Genomic DNA, 23967 nt, shown 5'->3' on the forward strand with positions numbered 1-23967 from the left:
AACAAAACCTGCTTTTTGAGCCGTGCTGATTGTAATGATTTGGCAGTCCAGTTGATTCCCCCAGCGTGTGCCGGATGTGTCGCACCCACGCGCTCCGGCAAGGCGTGACCCGGGGGGCAAATAAATAAATGCGGGCGTGGTCGCACGAGACCAGTTACCCGACTGGTGTGTGTTCTTTATGTCGATCCAACCGTAACCTGATCCCCAGGGCCCAGCCCTGCGCCCTTCTACACTGGCGATGAGGCAGAGCCGCACCCACACTCCCACACGACCGACGAGGTGCCGGTGAAGTGCCTCCAGCGTCACGCACACGACCTGTGTGCCAGAGCGGCACACAACGTTGTCCGCATTCCCAGAATCCTGACACTGATCTGTACCGTGGGGGAGGTGTCTCTACAGGCAGCAACGCATGCCAGACGATGAAGGGAGCCGGTAAGAGCATGCCCCCCCCCCCCCCCAGCGCTACACGGCAATCTAGCATGGCCCGCACTCAACGCGTGATACACCGCCGCAAGAGGCAGACACGCAGCCTCAGCAACACCAACACACGGGGCTGGAGCACCGGAGAGGGAGACTGCATGTACTCTCCAAAGCCAGAAGGGGAAAACAAGGGTTAGCATGTGGAAAACAAGGAAAAAATGAGGGTCAACACAGAGAAAGGCCCTGCATCTCGCACCATCCAGGATTCTTCCCCCAGTCAGGACACAAGGTAGAAAGTGGGCCTCCTCTACACCCCTGTCTCATTCAGCAAGGAGGGGCACTTAAAGACAAGCATAGCACCACAAGAGAACAGAATAAAATAAATATACAAGAAAAGGGTGCACACAACTAAAGGCACAAGACAACCTACCTACCACAACACAAGAGGAGCACCCAGAGAGACAAAATGGGAGATGACCCGGACACGAATCAGCTGCCAACAAGGGTAGCCTCGCAGCATGCCCCCACAGGGCTGTTACCCCCATTCAGTGAGGCAGCCGACCCCACTACCACGTCCCACAATGGAAGACATGGTTGGGGCGGCTAGAAAATTACTTCATAGCAACGAGGGAGACAGATGGAGCAGTGAAACGCTCACTATTGGTCCACTACGCGGGAGAAGAAGTGTACCTCCTATTCAAACACCTCCTGAATACGGGAGCACCCACTGACTATGATGCCGCTGTTACAGCGCTTAACGCACCCTTCGATCCGCAGTTGAACCCGGATTTCGAGAGGTTCAAACTACGCCAGGCCCGACAAAGGGAGGGAGAGTCAATTGATGCATTCTATGTAAGACTGAGAGAACTGGCAAGCACCTACATAACAGACGACCTGGCCGCAGAAGATATCCGCCCCCAAATAATCCAAGGCATCCGCAGCAAGGTAATGCGCGGGCTGATGCCAGCGGCAGCCAAACTTACCCCTTAATGACATATTGGTACTAACCAGGATGCATGACCTATTGGCAGCCGGGGCAGGCGAAATGGACTTAGCCCTCAGAACACAGACCCTTGTGCAGGTTGGAACAAGGGTCCTTAAAAATACACGTGCAAACTGTAGAACTAAAGAAAAAATATGCTTCTTTACTGATTACACTGCGCACAGTGATAAAATCTTCAAAGCATTCAGAAAACATTGGCATCTACTCTTGGACATTCCCAGATTACGTCCCCTTATCAGTGCAAAACCTTCCTTAGTGTATAGAAGGGGACGTACACTCAGGAGCTCCTTATGTCCGAGCTATGTGATTACACAGAAGACTCCGAACACCTGGTTACCTACTCCACCAATTGGCTTTCACACATGTACCACTTGCAATGTATGCACTTTTGGACGGAACAGATGTAAAGAATTCAGTTACAATACTGACAAAGTACATCAGATCAGGCACTTTATCAATTGTAATACCAAATATGTAGTATACACCCTTGAGTGCCCATGCGGGAGAGTTTATGTTGGGAGTACAGCGCGATGTCTCAAGACACGCATCCAGGAACATCGACGTGCCCTTATCAATAATGACACATGATACCCTATGACCGATCATTACAATAGAGTACACACGGGCGATAAGTCTTTCCTTTTCTGTGGAATTGATCACATTCCCCTGAACAAACGGGGAGGAAATCGAGATCTAACATTAAGACAAACAGAATCTAAATGGATATGCAGATTGCGTCGGTATCTAAAGGGCACAATTCTGACCACGAGTTTCATTACTTTCTCACATGACACATTTTGGCCTGTGTGATGTTGCGCAGGGGTTTGATTACCTAGTACTACTGATCTCGGAATAAGGGCTCCTTGGAAATGTATTACCCTATGTTGTACTTCAATCCTGCTGCTATTATTCGGTGCAATGCCCTTGACTAGTGTGGAACATTAATAGGGGACGAGATATGCCTATGAATTTTCCTTGTCAATCCGGATAATCTTTTCACCCTGAGATGTACCCCACCTCGGTTTCTGGTCAATCCGTTTCCTTCCTCTCGGTCTAATTTGAATCAGGTCTTTACTTGCCTGATCATATGGCACATTGAACCAATGCAATTGCATTTTTGAATACTCTTCTTCAATAGAATAGGTCTCGCATGTTGTTATTTCTAATGTGGGACTTCTCTATATATTTAAATTATAGCCTTCCTGGATGGCTTTTCACCTATGTATAACTGGCACACCTTGTTTGGATACTTGGGACGTTTTAAACATCTTTAGCCATGATAAAACACACGAGGTGGTGCTTTGTCCATGCATTGAAACACACAATTTTGCGTTTAGATTCCCCTTTGATCTTTCCCGTGTGCTCTTGTAAGGGTTTTCGGCGTTTAACATTGCTTGCCATATGTTTCGATGTGACGTGGTGTCGTTCCACATACCAATATATACAACTCAATGTTTGGAAACAATTTGTGTGATTCAGGCCAAACAAACATACTCTTTCCTCTTTTGATACATAAAGTTTTAATGTGGGGTTTTTAACCTTCTATCTAGGCGCGAGTATTTTTTCAATTTCCATGCTGACTCTTGAGTTTCCTTGGAGACGCAAGACGCAAGGATCGTATAGGCTGTTTTTGGTTACGCCCACCCACATCGTCTCGGTCAATGTTTGCGGAAATCGATGCTTTCGCATATGCACTGCCTTCAAATACCGCTTTTCCTAATGGTGGACGTGACAGTTTGAGGAGGAAGCACAGACCTCTGACTGCTTCAGGTATGCGGCGCGAGTTACGATTAACTAGACTCCATTCGTATAGAATGGGTAGCGTATTTCAGCTCAGGCTGACCCATTTGTGTAGCCACATTACTGCTTTGTTCAGCTTTTATCTTGGCAGTTGTATAGGGCTCGCGACCAACTAGAGTCCGTTTGTTAAACCAGATTGGTCGCACACTGCTACACCTACCAGTCGTGTTCCCCCAATGAAAATGGTCCCTGAAGGTCAGCGTCGGCGGATACACCTATGCTCGAGTGTGAATGCAAGTATGCGTGGTGTGTGCCATCCCTGGACACATGTTTCGAGGTAGTTGCCTCTCGTCAGCAGGGAGTAGGAAAATGTGTGGGGTTGCTGTGTAAGCTGCTAAAATCGTTATCAGGTCTAGTACCTCTCGTAGCGCGCAGGTGCGTAACCATGAGTCCGTCGACTCCATCGGCTCAAGGGAGCCTGAATATAAAGTTAAACCAGATTGGTCGCACACTGCTACACCTACCAGTCGTGTTCCCCCAATGAAAATGGTCCCTGAAGGTCAGCGTCGGCGGATACACCTATGCTCGAGTGTGAATGCAAGTATGCGTGGTGTGTGCCATCCCTGGACACATGTTTCGAGGTAGTTGCCTCTCGTCAGCAGGGAGTAGGAAAATGTGTGGGGTTGCTGTGTAAGCTGCTAAAATCGTTATCAGGTCTAGTACCTCTCGTAGCGCGCAGGTGCGTAACCATGAGTCCGTCGACTCCACCGGCTCAAGGGAGCCTGAATATAAAGTTAAACCAGATTGGTCGCACACTGCTACACCTACCAGTCGTGTTCCTCCAATGAAAATGGTCCCTGAAGGTCAGCGTCGGCGGATACACCTATGCTCGAGTGTGAATGCAAGTATGCGTGGTGTGTGCCATCCCTGGACACATGTTTCGAGGTAGTTGCCTCTCGTCAGCAGGGAGTAGGAAAATGTGTGGGGTTGCTGTGTAAGCTGCTAAAATCGTTATCAGGTCTAGTACCTCTCGTAGCGCGCAGGTGCGTAACCATGAGTCCGTCGACTCCACCGGCTCAAGGGAGCCTGAATATAAAGTTAAACCAGATTGGTCGCACACTGCTACACCTACCAGTCGTGTTCCCCCAATGAAAATGGTCCCTGAAGGTCAGCGTCGGCGGATACACCTATGCTCGAGTGTGAATGCAAGTATGCGTGGTGTGTGCCATCCCTGGACACATGTTTCGAGGTAGTTGCCTCTCGTCAGCAGGGAGTAGGAAAATGTGTGGGGTTGCTGTGTAAGCTGCTAAAATCGTTATCAGGTCTAGTACCTCTCGTAGCGCGCAGGTGCGTAACCATGAGTCCGTCGACTCCACCGGCTCAAGGGAGCCTGAATATAAAGTTAAACCAGATTGGTCGCACACTGCTACACCTACCAGTCGTGTTCCCCCAATGAAAATGGTCCCTGAAGGTCAGCGTCGGCGGATACACCTATGCTCGAGTGTGAATGCAAGTATGCGTGGTGTGTGCCATCCCTGGACACATGTTTCGAGGTAGTTGCCTCTCGTCAGCAGGGAGTAGGAAAATGTGTGGGGTTGCTGTGTAAGCTGCTAAAACCGTTATCAGGTCTAGTACCTCTCGTAGCGCGCAGGTGCGTAACCATGAGTCCGTCGACTCCACCGGCTCAAGGGAGCCTGAATATAAAGTTAAACCAGATTGGTCGCACACTGCTACACCTACCAGTCGTGTTCCCCCAATGAAAATGGTCCCTGAAGGTCAGCGTCGGCGGATACACCTATGCCTAGAGTCCGTTTGTACAGAATGGACAGTGTATCTCAGGTCAGGCCCACTGACCTGTGTAGCCATGCTGCTGCTGTTCTGCCTAATCTCTTCATATCTTTTGTCGTACTGCCCGGACTTTATGTGGCCCGTATGGGGTGTATTTTTAATTTAGCTTTTATCTTGGCAGGTGTATAGGGTTTATCCTTGCCGGACACGATACTGTGCAGTTAGTTATATTTAAACCTCATGCTGGAATGTCCGGCTCTTTAGCGTTTGCTTGTTTTGTGCATTGATTATTGATCGCACACAACTATTAGATCTATTTAGTCGTGTACGTTTATTACATGATTTCCGTGTCCTCATGTCTCCTTCTCGCTCCTTGAGTGGATATGTTCTCTCTGGCGTTTTTAGTCTGCCGGGAGTTTCTTTTAATTTTCAGGATATATGTGTGAATTGTCTCATTGATCGAATCTCTTCTGCCTCCTTTTGCTCGACAGAATCATTTATGGTGCCCTTATCAAGGAGGCACTTATATCAAACGAAGTATTTTGGAATCGCTACGTTAGCAATATTGGCTCCTCTCGAGATTGACTCACAAGAATACAGATAATTGCCTCACTGTGGAGTGAATATCCATTCTCACGCATGGTATGTGTTTCTATGGTTTTTTGTCGTTTACAGCTTTTTTTTTACCTTTGTATCACATTGGGCTTATTCATACAGTCTGCTATTTTAGCATGCATAGCCTGCATATATTTAAATATACAAAGCGAGATCGGCCAAACATGATACAATATCTGGATCTTGACATACGATATATTAGAATCTATTGTGTTTGGGCCTTATCTACAAATTAGTACCTGTTGCTTTATCAATTGTAATAATGCATATGATTTTAGGTTTCTGTTTGTAAGCCAATTACTTTGGAGGAATGCACTTATATACATGACCATGATCGAGACTGGGTGGTTTAATATATCTAATGCATAGGGTAACAGCCTTTCCTCCGCTCTGGCTGGTTTTATCTTTTATCTTTTCTTTGTATTGATATAGGTGTATTTATGTTTCACATGTTTTGAATAGGCAAAGGAGTCTTTGGATATACATTCCTTTGTAAATGTGGGCACACCTATGCCTTATTGAAATGGTGACGTACAATAGTATGTTCTCATGGGATGTTCAAATATATATGTTTGTATGTACTGTCTAGTGTGAAGTTAGACATTTGTCATAATTTTCATTTTACTTATATATGTAATTGTGTATGCATGGATTTGGAATTTCTTTCTTTCTTTGTTGGTCCTGTGTTTGTTTCAATGTCTTTATATTTATGTTATGCTCTTTCATATTTTTTCAGCCCTGACGAAGTTCAATTTCTGAACGAAACGCGTTGGCTGAGACTGTCCTTACATTTCTGTTGGATAATCATAATAAAGACTTTTTCTATTGAAAGAAAACTGACATAAAACAACAATCTGGTAGTGCACCGCTCTGAATTTCTTCAAACAGTGGCGGGCCACCATATCTGGAGGGAGGCATGGCTGCCTAGGTCCGCACACTCCTGGGGACTATACTCCTCGCCGGTTACTCGCCCACTCTGCTAGCTTGGGATAAGGTGTCCACGCGGACTAAACTTACTACTTTTCCCCCTCCAATGACACCGATCTTCTCAAACCCTGACTTCCCGCCTGGGATGGATAAAGGGGTTGGCTCGTGATGGCTGGAGGGTGGGTGTAAATGTCTGGGACATTTGTTCGACATTCAGGGTCACATCCCCTTCAAACAGCTCCAAGAGGATTACGGTCTTACTGGCTCGGACCTCTTTCTACATACACGAATGTTGCATTGGTTGACTGGTACTACAATACGACCCTTGGCTATTAGACCAATGCTGCCGTTCAAGAAGTGGCTCTTCTATAAGAAAGATGACCACAAAGATCTCCGAAATATACTCGTTCCTCACTCAGGGCGTCAAGAAGGCTTGCACGGCTGGCCAGAGATGCTGGGAGGCAGAGTTGGGATGCACTCTATCAGACAAGGAGTGGGAGGATGTCTTCTATAGGTCCCATCACACCGCGCACTCCATGGGCCATGATGAAACTGCATTTAAAATCGTATCCTACTGGTACCACACCCTGGCCCGCCTAGCCAAGTGGAACTCTCAATGTGATGGCCTTTGCTGGCGCGGCTGTGGTAACCCTATGACCCTTCTTCATCTGCTGTGGAACTGCCCAAAGCTCACGAGATATTGGGAGGACATACTCGACGACATCGACACCACCATTCCCAGGCACCCTGCTTATGCACTCTTGCGGTTGCCCAATGCACCGACCTTCCCCTTGCACTCTACCAGAGGTAGGCAGATGGCGCTAGCACTGAATGCCGCACACCGGGTGCTTCTTGCGGGGTTGAAGTCTGACAGAATCCCAGAGCATATGCAATGGCTGCATCATTTGTGGGACACCCCCGCGCCGCACGGCCACCAGCTGCTGTGTGTGCCCCCTCGCCTTGCCCTCTGCCTCGCTGCCTGCCTCGCTGCCGGCTGACGCCGCTGGCGTCTGTTTTTGCTTGTTTTGTCTAGCATTTGTGCTTGTTTGAACTGCATTTTCCTCCCGTGTTAGCAGCTTTTGTCTGACTTTTGTGCCTGTATTTTTTCTAGTCAGTTTCTGCATTTTCCTCCCGTGTTAGCAGCTTTTGTCTGACTTTTGTGCCTGTATTTTTTTCTAGTCAGTTTCAGCCCTTTGCGTTCTCCTGCCTGTCTGCCCGCCTACCTCGCCGCCCTCCGCCTTCCCTCCCCGCTCCCCGCTTCCCGCCACCACCGCTGACCACGCCCCTTTTTCCTTTCTGTTCCCTCCCCGCTCCCGCCTCCCAGCTGCCCCGCCCACCCGCGCACTTCGCCTTATATGGCGACCGTGCGAACGCGCAGCGGTCACGCGCAGCGGGCGCGCCGATTGTGCGCCGAAGGCGCGCCAAAGGTAAGCCCGTCTGCGCCCGTCCGCGACCGGACCGCGCCCAGCGCCAGGACCCCTGGCCAACGAAGATCCCGACCGACCCACCTGACGTACTCCGCCGCCACCCTCACCGCACTCAACACCGGCCGACTCCCAGAATGCCATCAAGCCACTCCACGACGTACCCACGGACCTTTCAGCTGCCACGCCTGCAAGTTCACCTGCATCCGGACCAGCCTCGCACCAGCACCCACCAAGTCGAACACCAGCAGCACCCACCTCAAGTGCATCCTGCTCAACACCCGCTCCGTCCACAGACACGCCATCGAACTCTGGAACCTTCTAGACGCCACAGCCCCTGACGTCGCCTTCCTCACGGAGACCTGGATGAACGCCTCTTCAGCTCCCGACATCGCCATCGCTATCCCAGAGGGCTACAAGGTCGTCCGGAGGGACCGAAACGCCAACCAGATGGGAGGAGGCATCGCCATCATCCACAGGAACACCATCCATCTCACGACCAGCACCGACAACACCCTGACCAGCGCCGAACACCTGCATTTCCAGATCCACACCAACCCGAACACCACCCTCAGAGGCACCCTGATCTACCGACCCCCTGGACCACGCACACAATTCAGCGAGGACATCGCCGACTTCGTCAGCCCGCATGCCCTCCCCTCCGCCAACTACATCCTCCTGGGAGACCTCAACTTCCATCTGGAGAACAACAACGACCGCAACACCAGCACCCTGCTCGACAACCTCGCCAACCTGGGACTCAAGCAACTGGTGTCCACCCCCACCCACCTCGCCGGACACACACTCGACGCAGTCTTCTCATCCAGCACAGACATAGACTTCAGCCACGCCACAGAGCTTCAATGGACGGACCACAGCTGCGTCCACTTCACCTTCAAGAGAACGACGACCCACCAACACCAGCAACAGGCAGCCCGCAGAAGCTGGAACAAGATCACAGCAGACCAGCTCGCCACCTCCCTGAACCAGCACCCTCCTGCCAGCTCAGCGAACCCCAGCCAAGCCGCCGACAACCTCACGAAGTGGATCAGCAACTGCGCGGACGAACTCGCCCCACTGAGGACCCCGCCTAGCAGACCCGGCAGCAAGAAGGCCCCATGGTTCACCGACGAACTCAAGAGCTCCAAGAAGAACTGCCGAGCCCTCGAGAAAGTCTGGAGAAGGGAACCGACACCAGACAACAGGACCTCCTTCAAACTTGCCACCCGGAAACACCACCAGCTGATCCGCGCCGCCAAGAAAACAGCATTCAAAGACCGGTTGGACAACAACGCACACAACTGCAAGGAACTCTTCAACATCGTGAAAGAGCTTTCCAACCCCAGCGCAGGAAACAACGACATCACCCCATCGCAAGACCTCTGCAACTCCCTCGCTTCATACTTCCACAACAAGATCGCGGACATACATAACAGCTTCAACAACCAACCAATGCACACCATGACCGAACAACCACCCCCCACCACCACCCTCCACGCCTGGACCCCGATCAGCACCGAAGACACCATCCGCACGATGAACTCCATCCACTCCGGATCACCGACCGACCCCTGCCCTCACCACGTCTTCAACAAGGCCGACGCTGTCATCGCACCCCACCTGCGAGACATCATCAACACTTCCTTCGACACCACCATCTTCCCTGAGAGCTGGAAGCACGCCGAACTCAGCGCCCTACTAAAGAAACCTACAGCGGACCCCACCGACCTCAAGAATTACCGCCCCATCTCGCTCCTCCCGTTTCCAGCCAAAGTCATCGAGAAGACCGTCAACAAGCAGATGGCCGCCTTCCTCGAGACAAACGGATCCCTCGACCCCTCACAGTCCGGCTTCCGAGCCAATCACAGCACCGAGACCGCCCTCATCGCCGCCACCGATGACATCCGAGCCCTGATGGACAATGGAGAAACAGCGGCCCTCATCCTCCTAGACCTCTCTGCGGCATTCGACACGGTCTGCCACCGCACCCTAGTACGGCGCCTCAGCAACATCCGAATCCAGGACAAGGCGCTGGACTGGATCATCTCCTTCCTCGACGGAAGAACACAGAGAGTCCGCCTACCACCGTACAAGTCAGAGGCCTCCGAAGTCACCTGCGGCGTCCCTCAAGGATCATCTCTGAGCCCCACCCTCTTCAACGTCTACATGAGCCCCCTCGCGGCCATCGTACGCAAACACAACCTCAGCATAATCTCCTACGCCGACGACACCCAACTGATCCTCTCCCTGACCAACGACCCCGCCGCCGCCAGATCCAACCTGCACGAAGGGATGAAAGAGGTAGCCGAGTGGATGACGACCAGCCGCCTGAAACTGAACTCGGACAAGACGGAGGTCCTCATCCTGGGCTCCTCACCCTCCGCCTGGGACGACTCCTGGTGGCCTCCCGCCCTGGGCACCGCACCCAAACCGACAGACCATGCACGCAACCTGGGCTTCCTCCTGGACTCCTCCCTCTCCATGACCAGGCAAGTCAACAACGTCTCCTCGGCGTGCTTCAACATCCTACGCATGCTACGGAAGATCTTCTGGTGGATCCCCACCGAGACCAGGAAGACCGTCACCCAGGCCCTCGTCACCAGCCGACTGGACTACGGCAACGCCCTCTACGCCGGTACCACCGCCAAGCTCCAGAAGAGACTCCAGCGGATCCAGAACGCCTCAGCCAGACTCATCCTCGACATCCCACGAACCAGCCACATCTCCGGACATCTGAGAGACCTTCACTGGCTCCCCGTCAACAAAAGAATCACCTTCCGCCTCCTCACCCACGCACACAAAGCCCTACACGACCAAGGCCCGAGCTACCTCAACAGCCGAGTCAACTTCCACGCTCCCAAACGCCACCTCCGATCAGCCAACCACGCCCTCGCCGCCGTCCCCCGCATCCGAAGAGCGACTACAGGAGGAAGGTCCTTCTCCTACCTGGCCGCCAAGACCTGGAACTCCCTCCCTACCGACCTGCGCCTGACCCAAGACCACCTCTCCTTCAGGAAGAAGCTGAAGACCTGGCTGTTCGAGCAGTAGCGGCACCCCCCCCCCCCCCCCCCCCCCCCAGCGCCTTGAGACCCTACGGGTATGTAGCGCGCTTTACAAGTGTCACTGATTGATTGATTGATTGATTGATTGATTTGTGGTATCTTGTAGGTATGGAGAGGCTGTCCACGGCTACCTTTAGGAATAAATCAGACTACTCCAAGATATGGGCTTCCCTGTATTTCCATTCTATCCACTGAATTCCGGGAACTGTCTTGTCCCAACTATCTCCGGATTCTGAAACTGATCCCCGAGGGTCGCGCGGATGCATAGCGCAATCTGTCGCCAAAGGGCTTCCTGTCTCTTTATGGCATTGTGGACTATCGCATCTAATAGTATCTGTAATCTAAAATACATTTTCTTTTGTTTCTTGCTCATTGGAGAGGGGAGGGGAGAGGGTGGGGGTGGGTGTTGGATTTTCTTGATGTTCTTTTGTTCCCTTTTTCAAAAGCAGACCCAGTAGCATTTAGCTTACCGTACCAGGCTTTTGGTTTGCTGCTACACGCCACCTTGCAGCACATTGGACTTTGCTACTATTCACTTGTTGTGGAGCTAAGCCTGTCTGTTATCTCTCCTTATCAAACACGGCTGGCCCTGACTGGGTTGAAGGCGACATGCTGTGTTAATTACCCGAATAGGTGAGCCTTTATTCCACTGTCCTGCCTTCCCGGTCTGAATGTGCAGTAGCCGGCCCGCAGGGTTGTAGGCGATGATGTAATGTATTTTCATGCTAAGTGTTCTGCTAATAAAAACAATTTAATACTAAAGTCGCACTCCAGCTCCAAAATACACTACATAGTAAATAAAACAAATGCATTAATACAATCTGGAAGAAAAAAAATTGACATACAAATAAATAATCTAAAATTATTTTATTTATAATTAAAAATGTAAATTGATGGAAATCAAAACCGCATTTATGTCAATGTTTAGAGGACGTCCACATTGAAAACAACAACGAACACAGACACAACTACAGTGTTTACAGTACAAAAGAGTGGCAGAGCTTCAGGTTAGTATAAGTGACAAGTTTTGGAGCTATCAGGGCGGGCTTTAGGGTGGTGGAACCGGTGCAGCCGCACCTGGCACTGAGCTGGTGGGGGGGTGGGAGCTGCTGTGTTTATGGGTTTAAAAGAACCTGCTGCAGAGTTTCTTGTTTGTCCAGCAGTTTTCAAGCAACAATAAAAATGTCAAGATAATCTGGTGATTAATGTTCCTGCTGGAGAGAGATTGGAGTTTTGTCTAGTGGCAGTTTTGACTCATTATAAATTAACACAGAGGGTTAACAGGCCTGCTGCAAAGAATGTGTAACATTGCCATTATGTTGTGCTACTCGAGTGTGCAGCTCCATCTCCTAAATCCCAGTAGACTCCTTCTGCCCAGCCCTCATCAACCTCTTTCAGTGACAAACAGTAGAGAGACGGCCTGCATTTGCCCTCCGGTGCCAGATATTCTTCCCTCTATGCCCACTAAAACTGCCCCGAACCCCCTGTCGGCCTTATATTTAAACGCTCGGTCTATACCTAAGCACGCATTTGAGCTCTGGAGCCTCCTTGATGAAGAAAAACCTGGAATTTGCTTTATCACCGAGACTTGGCTCCACGGCCTCTCGTCAGCATGCGTAGCCTTAGCGTTTCCCCAACAATATCATTTGATACGGCTTGACAGAGAGTCGGGAAGAGGTGGTGGTATTGCAATAGCAGCAACAGCCCCGATCACAATTCGAATATTAGATTCACTTTCCTCCACACAATTGGAGATCCTAATCTTTGCCTTAGACATGTCTGGCTTAGAATCATGGAACGGTGCATTGATATATAGACCTCCAGGCTCGAAGTCACACTTTGTCAATCAACTGTTAGAACTCATTGCACCTCATGTACTTGCGGCAGATAACTTCATCCTACTTGGTGATTTTAATTATCATGCCGAACAGTCACTCGACCCTGATACAGGCCACCTTATTGGGGCAATGTTAACACTGGGTCTGACTCAGAAGGTGGTTGGACCAACTCACTCTGCCGGTCACACCTTAGACCTAATATTCACAAATTCCCCTAAATTAATTGTTAATCCTCCCCGCCCGACAATATGGACTGATCATTGTTTTCTTGACTTCAGTATGCCCTTAACCATGCCCACCAATGATAGTTTAAAGTTAAACACCTGGATACGGCCTTGGCGCAAACTTTCAATCGACACCTTTTTATCTCACTTTGGGCCTCTCTCACAAGGAGTAAAGGTGGATGCGGTTGATTCCGCTGTCAGTAACTTAGAATCATCCATCACAAAGACCCTTGATAAAGTTCTCCCTCTCACAAGGGTCCAAGTAAAAAGGAATGCCTCACCATGGTTCACTGAGGCACTAAAAACCGATAAACAAAAATGTCGGGCCGCTGAACGCCAGTGGAGGAAATCAAAGACTGATGAGCACCGTAGAAATTATATAAATTTTCATTCAATTTATATGAATAAGATCAAATCCGCAAAAAAGGCCTATCTTACTCAGCGTATCAACAAAGCAGCCCACTCTAGTAAAGAGCTGCACAAGATACTGAAGGAATTTACCGCTCCCCAGGTTGAGCGATCTTCTTTTGTACCTACCCAAGACTGGGTCGACTCCATTGCCTTGTTTTTTGATAACAAGATTAAAACAATCTATGACTCATTTCTCTCTCGGGCAGCCGTTCATGTCTGCCATACCACCAATATGAGCCAAACCAGTTCTTCGCCTCAACAGAATAACATTCCTTTATTAACGGAGTTTGATCCCATAACAAGCATCGAAGTCAGTGAGAGCCTAGGAAGGGTTAAGTCCGGCTCCCCCGCCGATCCTTTTCCTCCCCGTCCCTGTGCCAAAATTTTACCTCTATTTGTGGACATTTTAACTTTTGTTTTCAATCTGTCTTTTAATCAAGCCACATTCCCCCGAAGCTGGAAACTGGCACAGGTGAAGCCCATTCTTAAAAAACCCTCGGCTGACCCTAGCGTGCCAGCCAACTATCACCCTATCTCCTTGCTTCCCTATTTCGGGAAGGTCCTGGAGTTTCTAGTCAATAAACGCCTCACGACCTATCTCGAAACCCACAGGCTCCTCGACCCTTCCCAATCTGGCTTCCGTGCGGCTCATAGCATGGAGACTGCAGTCATTGAGGTAGTGGACAATATTAGACTGGCCCTGGATCGCCGAGAGTCGGCAATTCTGGTCCTTTTGGACCTGTCGGCAGCATTTGACACAATCTCCCACAGTATTCTCAAACATCGTTTGTGGGAGATTGGAGTCAGAGGGAGGGCCCTGGACTGGTTTGCGAGTTATCTGGCAGATCGTTTTACTAAGGCTTCTGTGGACGGGATCACTTCTTGGTCCTACCCAGTAACGGTCGGGGTCCCGCAGGGCTCGATTCTCAGCCCAATGCTGTTTAATGTTTACCTAGCCCCGCTGGCCGACATCATTAGGTCTTATGGTTTTGACACACTATCATATGCCGATGATACCCAGCTGTTAGTGACTTGTGATCCTGACCAGTCTGATGTCCAAACTCGTTTCAAGAGCTGTTTGACTAAGATCAATGACTGGATGCACTTAAACAGGCTTCAGCTCAACGGTGGGAAGACCGAGGTAATCCTATTTGGGAAGGCCGAACAGTTTTGGACCTGTGACTGGTGGCCTCCAGAGCTGGGCACCTGCCCTTCGCCCAAGCTCGCAGTCCGCAACTTGGGAATCACAATTGATAACTCTTTATCCCTGAAGACCCACATAAATCAAGTGCTGGGGACCTGTTTCGGCATCATGCGTCTGCTACGCAAGATTTTCAAATGGCTACCCATAGAAGCCAGGAAACCGCTGGTCCAGGGTCTGATCATTAGTCGATTAGATTATGGCAATGCTTTATTTACTGCACTAAACCAGGATCAACTTTCCAAACTTCAGATTCTCCAGAACACGGCCGCGAGGCTTGTTCTGGATCTCCCTCCACGCACTCCCTCTGCCCCCATTTTGAACACCCTACACTGGCTGTCAATTCGGCAAAGAGGGCGCTTTAAAATCCTATGCCTTACGCACAAACTAATGCAGGGCACTGGCCCGCTATATCTAGCGAAAAAACTTCAAAGGTACGTCCCAGGACGCTCGCTGCGGTCCAGCTCTAGACCTCTACTTGTTCAACCCCGTATCCGGACCGCCCGTAATGGAGGTCGCTCCTTTTCATACCAGGCTCCCATGCTATGGAATAGACTTCCATTGGATTTACTTTCCATAACTGACCATCTACTCTTCCGTAGAAAGCTGAAAACCTGGCTCTTTTCTCAAAAAGCTTAGGCACATCAATATCATGTTACTGCCCGGTTTCTTTGTCTTGGTTGCTAGCGCCCTGCGACCTTTGGTGATTTGTGCGCTATACAAAAATCTTTGACATTGACATTGACATGCGGATCACAGAACTGTATTTTATGTGGATTGCTCAGTGGGTTACTGCTAAGGGTGGGCGGTAAACTCCGCGCTGCCCATGGAGTTCACAGAGTTTTCTGCGCTTCTATTGGAGTGCGGAGTTCAGCAAAAATTCTCCACTCGCAGCGAGTTTAACGCCCAGACTGCACCCCTAACTAGCAAATTAAGCATTTCAAGCTTTGCTTTCGAGTACAAAGCTAATTCTGTGTTCTAGTCTAGGCAAGAGGTGGACGGACATAAAAGAAAACTCTCGGGATTGAAGGCGTGTTCAAGGTAGGGGAGTTGTTGGAGACTCAAGTTGGGCGGTAGGATGGCGTAGTGCATATCACTACTATACTAGTAAAGGAAGGCGCGGGTAGCTGAATGTGTCTTAAAGCATCAGTGCCAATTAAGGGGCTGGCGGGAACATAACCCTTTCACACTTGTGGTGGTTAGTAACGCCAGCAATCTTAATGTCAAATATTTATCTAATTTTCCATTGGAATGGTTTGGCTCAGCCCCTGTATACCTTTCCGGTATGAGAACTCATTCCCCTATATAAAAGTATTGTAGGCTGCGCTCGTCTGTGAGAGTGTATATGTGGGGGCATCTTACATAGACAGAAGCAGGCAGGGAAATCCAATAATTGATGCGCACTGAATGGTTCATTTTTAATCCTTCTCGTTAGTTGTGTGGGGCCAGTCTTGTTTTGGGTTCTTCTGGGTAGGTCTTGTGCTTGTTTTGGTCTTGGATTTAAAGTTTTTCTCCAGGAGAATCACCGGCGACATCACCCGTGCTGATGTGCAGAGCAGGACCTGGACTAACCGAGCGGATGAGGCCATGCACTGGCTCTGCAAGAGACCCTGGGCAGGAAAGTCTGTCATGCTGCTGACTTGGAGCATATAATGTCCTGCAGTGGTGCTCACAAAAAGATTCCCGAGCAAAGCACTGCTCTAGCAATGGAGTGTTCCGCAACAACAAGCAAGCAATAGCAGTTGTCCAATTCCCCCTCCTCATCATCAGCTTCTCCCTGGTGTGCCTGGGAGCCTTCTACATATCCACCCGTATGCATGCGACTGTGGCACATGCAGCTAAATGGTGCTAGTCTATGCGCTGCTCCCCTTGGGCTTTGGTCTGCTGCTGGTCGGCACTTGGCATCTTCTGGACCATGTACCATGACGATGAGGTGAACCACAAGAGTTTCTTCCACTCCGTGGTCCAGCAGTTCCCTTGCCGGCATAACAGTTGACAGGTATGTCGCATCTGCAAAACAAAGTGCCTTGTTATGCCTACCTAACATTTTGCAGTAAAGTGACTAGCACCGCCACCTTGCAGCAGCACACACTTAATACTCTGACGGCGCACTGAACTCCACGGAATTCAGCAGAATTTTTTGGGCAACTCCGTAGAATTATGTGGAGTGCAACTCCATGAGCTACGCCCACGAATAGTTACTGCTTTTGTAACACAGAGCCTTTTGTGACTTTTTTGTTACTTACAGTACATAAGTTGAAATCCTATTATAGCGCAGTGACTTATTAACTGTCATCAAAGAGTCATCAAAGAATTGTATGGAAACTCCACAGTATAGATTAGAATGTTATGTTTTTCCCCAGTGTTGCTAAGAAGGGTTTGTTTGGAAAGAAATACATTCTTATTAGTAAACCCAACCCCAACTTTATGGTACTATTTAAATTTTAAGTTTGTGCTTCTCCAGACCAAATACTGCCTAATAATATGTGATTCCCGCACCTTGTAATCCTCATTGTCTCATGAAACATTTCCTGTAGACTGAGGTACACATGTATGACTCATTGTATCTGTGTAATGCATGTGTCCTGTAAAGCGCTCGGACTCCCTTCACTGGTATGAGTAGGGCTATAACTCCATTGAAATGCATGTGAGAGGGGCTATGGAAAGATGAGGGGCACTGTTGGATGGTGGCAGTGGGGGGATCACTGATGGGGGCAATAAAAAAAACAACAAGATTGTCGCACCGGGCAACACGATCTGCTCTGTCAGACTGTTGTCTTCTTCAGAGCTAGCTGTATCTCAGGATGTCATGGTTCACAAGCAATATTAAAGACAGGGCTTCTAGACACTTCTGCTGGCTGCATATCCAGGCACTGTGCAGTTGCAGCAGTTCCTGGTTACCTGTGTTACTGGCCAGCATGATAATGAGGCTTTTGGTGGGAAGATAAGAAAGGCATTATTTTTCTATAAAAAAAGCAGGCATTAGATCACATGGAAGAGGGGCGCCTGGTGCCTTGATGCACAACAGGGGCATTATTTGCTAAGACGTCATGTGCATTCCTACTTCTTGAAACTATAACTTCTGAAATCTGAATGTGTGTATCTTTTGAGGGGATAGCCAGCTAGTAATGTTTGCTAATAAAAGGTGAGAAAGTGACGATCTTGGTTGGCAGGCTCAAGGAGCTACAGTTGGTGTAAAAATGTAGCCACCAAACCAGCCCGATATCAAACGAACAAGCGATATCGAGTCACAAAACTTTCAGGTCAGATTACAGCAGAGTGGTAGCTGTTTCTCAAGCTCCTTTTCCGGAATCGAAGCCTGATTCCCCATTATCTATGGTCACCATGGTAGACACAGACAGTACCACTGACATACAGTTACTCCCTATTTTTAAGATACCATTGCAATCCTATTTAGTGTTTCCCTCCCGTTGCAGTTTCTTTTCTTCACTCTTCCACATCCCCGTGGCTCCCATTTTGGTATGTACACCTTAATTTTTTGTGGTGTCACAACAGACAGTTCTTATCTATCTTGCTTTTGTATCGTCCACCTAATTCTCCAATTGGCTTTATCTCTAAATTTCAGGATACTATCTTGTCTTATACCTGTAATAATGATTGGTGATTTAAATTTCCATTTTCATGAAAAACACTATTGTCACCTATTTTTTAACCCATGTTACCTGATTGTAGTTTTACTCAGCTAAATCACGCATCTACTCATACAGCTGATTGCACACTTGTTGTGTGGTGGTCTTCTTCAGGAATTATTGGCCCAACCGGCTTGAGTGTGATCTGGACCAACCACCAATTGCCTTTCAGCTTATATAAAGCAATGACGCTGTCATTCCTTTTTTTTTTTTTTTAAAGTTTTTATTTGTAAACAGGCTGACAAGTAAAGCATACATTAATACATATATTTACAGACATAAAAAGAATATAATAAAGTATGGCATTCTTTCAACACGGGACCGAAATACAGAGCTATGGAAACAGGTTTATAAAGAAAAAAAAAAAAAAAAAAAAAGGAAATGTTTGACAGTACAAAACCGCGTTATTCCATAAAGGTTCCCCAATTCTTTTCATGTTTGCTCCGAGAGCGTATCCCCCTAAGATTTGCTAATGCTAACTCCATCGAATAGATCTCAGTTACCAATGCCCACCAATCCCAGACCGTGGGTGGATCAGAGCAGGTCCAGGCTCTGGCCAGAGTTAATTTAGCACAAGACATAAGAATTGAGGCCAGGGCAGCCTGTGGGAAAGAGATGGGATAGATATCTAACAATACCGAGGCAGCAGTGAATGAAGGTAGCTGAATAAACTTAATTTTTAAGACCCTCTGGATGTCCCCCCAAAAGGCCTTAAGAGTAGGACAGGAGAACAGCATATGTACCAGATCAGCGGCCTCGGCAGAGCATTTAGGGCATGTTGTGCGATCGCTATAGGAATTGTTAGAGGACCATTTAGAAATTATTTCGGGCGTGTAGTATAGCATACAACTCGTTCTGAATTGTTGGAGCCTTAAACTGGATGATCGTACACGCTTAATAATATTTGATAGGGAACACTCTATCTCTCTCGATGTAATATTTGAGCCTAATAGCCTACCCCACTTATCAGCTAGTTTAGAGAAATCGTTTGGTTTCAAACTAATTAAGAAGCTGTAAGTGTCACTTATTACTGATTTGTTTTTTAAAGAGTATAAACAAGTCCATATGTCGCTATCTGAAACCTCCAGAAGTTGTTTTTTGTTAATCAAATAGTCGTGCATCTGTAGGTGTTTGTACCTCATAGTTTCGGAAAGGTCATATAGCAATTTAAGAGTGTTAAAATCTAAAAACCCTTGCGTGCCATATAGATCCCCTAAGACAATAATGCCTAACCTAGACCAGCTATGAGCATTGTTGTCATTAAAGATTCCTGGAAGTTGCCCCACAGCTGTAACTTTGAGTGGAAAAAAGTAGTTTTGCAGAAAGTTAATATGTTGCCCCAGATCTTTATTAAGTCTCTTGCGGTCTTAAAGTTAACTCTTTTGAAGTAGTTAGGGTCATTAGCTCGTAGCAAAAACATTTCTGAATCGTGTTTTAACATAAAAGAGTGAAAGAAAAGTGCTCCTCCTCTGTTTAGTAAAGAGCGGATACGCAAAACAAAAGCAGACCAAAAGTACAACTTGAAATCAGGAAAGTTAAGCCCTCCCATGTTCGTATTGTTTTTCAGAAGATTCAGCGACCTTCTCGCTTTTTTATAGCCCCAAATGAAGCTGCTGAATGCGCCGTCTAGTTGTTTAAAAAACATATTGTTTAAAGCCAGTGGGATAGATCGAAATAGATACACAAATTTAGGCAGTACCGTCATCTTAATTAGATTAATTCTTCCGATTAAGTTCAAAGGTAGTCTATGCCATTTTTTTAATAGTAGAATAGTAGATTTAATTAATTCGTTGTAATTTATATTATTAATTTCCTGAATTTTAGCCGTTAATTTGACCCCTAGATATGTAGCACTTTTACAAATCTCGGGTACCGCCACGGCTGGGATGTAATTAGCTATAACTTGGGTCTAATTTGTAGATTAAGTTTATACCCAGAAACATTCCCGAATTTACCAGCCTGAGAGACGATACCTTGTAATGCCTCCATAATATCTTGTGAGTAGACCGCGATGTCATCGGCATATGCTGTTATTTTTAGCACTTGTGAACCGGACCTAAAAGGTACAATTTGGGTTTGGGACTGCAGAGCAAACAAGAAAGGTTCCAATGAAAGGGCAAATAAGAGGGGTGATCGAGGGCATCCCTGACGAGTGCCACGTAAGATTAAGAAATCTGGAGAGGTCAGGCCCCCATAGCTGGTACAGGCCGTTGGGTTATCATACAAAGCCTGTATGCCCCGCAAAAATTGCCCCCCAAACCCCATTTTAGACAAGACACACCAGAGAGTCCCACCCCACTCGGTCAAAAGCCTTCTCGGCATCTAATAAGATCATGCCGAGTGGGGTGGACTCTATCTCTGCTACATCAAATGCCGTAATGGCCGTATTCACATGCGTTGTAGTGTCTCTCCCAGTTATGAACCCGTGTTGCTGTGGGTTAATAATTTGAGGCAAAATAGGAGACAATCTTGATGCTAGAATTTTTGCAAATATTTTTGCGTCAGTGTTTATCAAAGATATGGGTCGATATGACCCTCTCTCCTCCTTTAATTTGTCTTTCTTCAGGAAAAAAATTATTTTCGCCCTGTTCCATGATTTAGGGGCTTTTCCGTTAAGCCCAACAGATTGCATTACCTTCAATAGCAGAGATTCCAATTCAGCTAGACACGCTTTATATATCTCCAAAGGTATTGTGTCCTCCCCCGCCGCTTTCCCTACAGTCAGTAGGGCTATAGCCTGATGTAATTCTGCCATGGTTATGTTGTCAGACAATGAATCCATTCCTAAAATGGTCTGTGAGTTTAATAAGTGCTTGTCAACATATTCCCGAATTGTATCTGGATTAGGTATACTTTCTGGGGTATATAATATTCTATAATAATCAGCAAATTGTTCTACTATGTCTGATGGCTGATTGTAATTTTTATTGTCGTCCCCCCGGATACTTGTAATCAGTGTGCGAGCTCTGTCCTCAGCGACTTTATAGGCCAAGATTTTACCAATTTTATCCCCACCCTCATATTGTGCTATTTTAAATTTATGAATGCTAGTGCTGCTCTTCTGGATAAACTTAGTTTTTGCTTCATTTTTTAATAGTCCAAGTTTAAGGCCTATTTCTGTAATCGTTGGTGAGTTTGATCGAAATGCAGAGACCAGCAATTCTTCTTGAGTAATTATTTTGGAGATCAGCAGGGCGTTGCACTTTCTGCGTTCCAAGTTTTGTCTGATCACATAGGCCTGAGTGAAACCCCTAATGCTTGCTTTGCAAGCGTCCCATACCATGCTGCATATAGCTGTGTCCATATTAATATCTATAAATTCTATAAGGTGCAATTTAAGCTGCATCACATACTGTGAATCTGAGACTAAGTGTCTAGGGAAGGAGAATGGTCTAGGCAAAGTCCTAGTATGTGGTATAGTAATTATAAGGATTATTGCGTTGTGATCCGAAGAAATTCGGGGGCATAAAGCCATAGTACTGATCTTTAGTAGGTTATCGCTTATTAGTGCCATATCCAATCTTGAGCACAGTTTATGGGGCGCTGAATAATATGTATATCCCGGTAATTTTGGATATAAATGCCGCCAAGCGTCTTTGATGTTATGGATACGACATAGGTCAAAGATAGACGACCTAGTTTTGCGCATCCTTTGAAAACTACCGGTCCTAGTTGTGTCTATTTTATAGTCCATAATACAATTGAAGTCCCCCATGATAATAAGTTCTCCCTCCCAATCCAAGAGTTTAATATTCAACTGATCAAAAATCATCGGTTCATCTATGTTAGAGCCGTACACAACACATAAGACATATTTATGGTTCTCAAAGCTGAGCTGAGCAACCGCCCATCTGCCGTCCTTATCACAGAAGGTCTGTAATATTTCAGTCCTAAATCGTTTATCCTTAAGAATGGCCACCCCTCTGATGGAGTGCCCGAGGGTAGAACAAACCACAATATCGTAACCCAATTGGTTAAGTAATTTCTTATCCTTCCCAGCAATATGTGTCTCAGAGAGAAGAGCGATATGAGGATTGTGTAGTTTTAGTTCTTCTGTAATCAGAGATCTCTTGTTTTTACTGTTCAGCCCGCTACGTTCCAAGCTAAACACTTTATTTCATACATTTGTAAACGATAAGAACCTTAAACCCATCTCCAGATACCCTGATATATTTCCTATTACTTGTGCATATAAGCCTAAAAAATAAAACTAATATGTCCTCACAACATTCTTCCCCATCAGCCTGTGAACAATTTTTACTGAATTTCCCCCCCCCCCCCCCTCCCTTCTCCCCCCTGGCTCTTACCCCGACCGGGGAAGAACCACCCTTGAGTAACGGCTGCCGCTGGAAAGGCAGCGTGCGTAGCAGGTCACCTTAAGAGGCCCATCCCTCCCTCCTTTTAGAAAAGAAAAGAAAAAAAGGAGAGGAAAATAAATAAATAAATAAATAAATTCCCTTAATGGGCGCATTTCATATTCTCAGTAGTAAGCAATAGTTAGCGAAAGAGCCCAGAATATCAGCCACTGTTTCTAAGTAGAAGGTCCGATAAGTACCTTATTTGTTCATAATGAGACCCCCCAACGGCCAGTGTTTTTGAAGAGCCAAGCCTTCCAGTTGTGAATGATATTTTATACATATTTTGGTTAGAGCCGAGTCTTCAGGTTATTTTTGGGTCTGACTCTTGCCCACGCTAGTACTAGAAATATACGCTTCAGCTTCTTTGACATCATTAAAGAAATGAGTGCGTCCATTTTTAATGACCTTGAGACGGGCAGGTTCCTGTAGAAACGCTTGACTTCCACTAGATTTAATAGGATCAATCAGTTTGCGAAGCATCCAGCGTCTATCACTTGTTTCTTTACTTAAATCGGAGCGAGCAAAAATTGAAAATTCCCCTATAACTATAGGGGTGTTAGGGCGTGCTCTCTGCCAGACTGCTTGACGCAGTAAAAAATTACCCAAAAAAACTAAAAAGGGACGTGGAAACTGATTTTCCCTATTTCTCATAACCAAGGGCAGACGGTGAGCACGCTGGATTTGTGAATCCCAGTCCCAGTCTGCAAGGTCTGGGAAAGCTTTCTGAAGCAGCCCCACTAAGTAAGCCCTCGGATCGGAGCCCTCGGACCCTTCTGGTATCCCAAAGAGTCTCAAGTTGGAGCGTCTTTGTCGGTTTTCCAAATCTTCAACCTTTCATTGAAGCACTGACAACTGGGTATCATGTTTGTCGACTACAGCAATCGTTTTTGTGCTTGTCTCCTCGATCTCGACCACCCGTTGTTGAAGTCCAGCAATATCCTGCGAGATCCCACCAGTTTAGAGGTAAGTTCTTGCAGCGAGAATTGCATTTTGCTATTGTCTTCCCTCAGTTGAAGCTAGTGTTCCTGGGCTTCGACCCGTTGGTCATTCAGGATCTGAAGTATTGTATCTACTGAGGAGAGGTCAGTCATTTCTTGCCCTTGTCCTTTTTTAGTAGTACGTAAATGTTTCACTTGGTGGGCCGGAGGAAGTATCGTTGTAAAAGTAGGGCTCTCACTAAAGGAGAGGGAGGCATGGCGTATCGATGAAGAAGCTATGATTGCGTTAGATTGTAGTTTTTCGCCTACCCGCACTAGGGGATCGCCCACATGTTCTTGGGTCGAATTCTTGACAGGTTAAATGGGGC

General features: G+C 47.3%; 1 long non-coding RNA gene across 1 annotated transcript in view; it reads left to right on the forward strand.

The window, feature by feature from the left end:
* The first annotated feature begins 239 nt into the window (after nt 1–239).
* Nucleotides 240–23967, forward strand: part of LOC146854946 (uncharacterized) — a 162777-nt gene continuing 139049 nt past the window's right edge. The window contains exons 1-2 of the long non-coding RNA XR_014980771.1: nt 240–432; nt 5443–5593. This is a non-coding gene — a long non-coding RNA (uncharacterized LOC146854946). The remainder of the gene's footprint in view (nt 433–5442; nt 5594–23967) is intronic.

The sequence above is a fragment of the Triturus cristatus genome, chromosome 4_1 (genome assembly GCF_964204655.1).
Source record: "Triturus cristatus chromosome 4_1, aTriCri1.1, whole genome shotgun sequence".
Lineage (NCBI taxonomy): Eukaryota > Metazoa > Chordata > Amphibia > Caudata > Salamandridae > Triturus > Triturus cristatus.